Source organism: Rhipicephalus microplus, unplaced genomic scaffold (genome assembly GCF_043290135.1).
Source record: "Rhipicephalus microplus isolate Deutch F79 unplaced genomic scaffold, USDA_Rmic scaffold_264, whole genome shotgun sequence".
Classification (NCBI taxonomy): domain Eukaryota; kingdom Metazoa; phylum Arthropoda; class Arachnida; order Ixodida; family Ixodidae; genus Rhipicephalus; species Rhipicephalus microplus.
This window is the reverse complement of record NW_027464835.1, coordinates 165,140-166,627: the sequence shown is the minus strand read 5'-3', so window position 1 is coordinate 166,627 and position 1,488 is coordinate 165,140. Positions and strand designations below refer to the sequence as shown.

Below are 1,488 nucleotides of genomic sequence, written 5' to 3'. Positions count from 1 at the left end.
GGGAGCGTCGACGTTGCCAGGCGTTTTGCTTGCTGCCGAGGGAAAGGCGGCACGGCCACGTCGCGCTCGTCGCGATTAGCGGGTCTGCGCGCTTTGGGAAGGTGCCGCAACGACTTGCCGAAAGAGGAAGCACGGAAGAACGAGGGACTTGGACGTCCCGACAATTGAACGCACTTGCGGCCAGGCCCTTGCTGGCTTCGTTCTTCCGCCTCGAGTAGGCTCGTACGCGGCTCCGGCGCCGAAAGTGGTCCTTGGCACCGACTTCGGTGGACGTGGGAAGTGCCGCGCAAGTACGGCGCGCCTGGCTCCACCTGTTGGCTAAAGTAGGCAGCCGGATCGGCATTTTGGTGTGCGGTGGCAAACCGTGGATGCGAAAAAAGCTTGTGCGATTTCGTGGAACAAAAAGCGGGGGTCCCCCTTTTTATGCGGAGGAGACCGACCCGCCTGCCGTGGTGAACCGCGACGCCACGGTAAAAACGGGAGAGGCTTGTCGATGGGACCGTGCATCCCGCGCTCCACGGAGGCCGGGAGGCGGCCGCCCGAGGAAATGTGTAGCCGTCGAGGCCCGCATCTGCGTGCACTCTTATCCAAATGGGTGTACCGCAGGCATTTTCTGGTTAGGCGGGCCAATGAGAGCGAGCACACAACGATACCTACGGGTCCGGCTTGGAGAACCGGCTTCGACGCCTCCCGAGTATTTATAGAGGGGTGGACCACGAAAGCACTCGCAAGTAGCGAAAGCGAAACGCCGTCCGAAACACACCGTTTGCTCGATTTGCGGCAGCCGAAAAAGGCGCGGCAGAGTTTTGGAGTCCAAGCGTGCGCTGAAAAGCGCCCTTCTTGGCCACTGTTTGGCCGAGTGCCAGAAACGTTTGGTTTTGACTGTACGGAATTGAACAAACACTTTTTCACGACTCTAAGCGGTGGATCACTCGGTTCTCGGGTCGATGAAGAACGCAGCCAGCTGCGAGACTTGGTGTGAATTGCAGGACACACTGAGCACTGATTCTTTGAACGCACATTGCGGCCTTGGGTCTTCCCTTGGCTTCGTCTGTCTGAGGGTCGGATCACATATCAAGAGAGCCTTCGGCGCACAAGGGAACGTGAGCCGTCGACTCGTTTTGACCGCGTCGGCAACACGGACAGCACGCTGAACACCTCACAGCGAGCGCCAACAGCGGCCACTCAAGGGCGAGACGGTGGCGACCGTCGTGCCAGAGCCCAACCGAAACGGGGGCGACCGACTGCATTGAGGATGTGGCACCTCGTTGAGACCGCCGCAGGACTTCGAGTCGGAAGGAAGCCTGCAGGGAAAGTGCGGTCGAGGTTGCGTACTCCTCTCTGCGACCGGGCGCGCAAGAGCTGCGAGAGCCACGGACGCGCAACTTTAACGCACGGTAAACACGAGGAGCGAAAGCCGGCCAGCAAAGCTTCTCCAGCCGTGCGCAAAGTGCGCGAGATCGCAGCCTTGCGTTGCGCTTGTTGCCC

At 60.5% G+C, this 1,488-nt stretch overlaps 1 non-coding gene across 1 annotated transcript; it reads left to right on the top strand.

Moving 5' to 3' along the window:
- The first annotated feature begins 912 nt into the window (after positions 1-912).
- On the top strand, positions 913-1,065 carry LOC142792923 (5.8S ribosomal RNA). Its single transcript, XR_012891304.1, has one exon. It is a non-coding gene; the product is annotated as a 5.8S ribosomal RNA (ribosomal RNA).
- Positions 1,066-1,488: the final 423 nt, after the last annotated feature.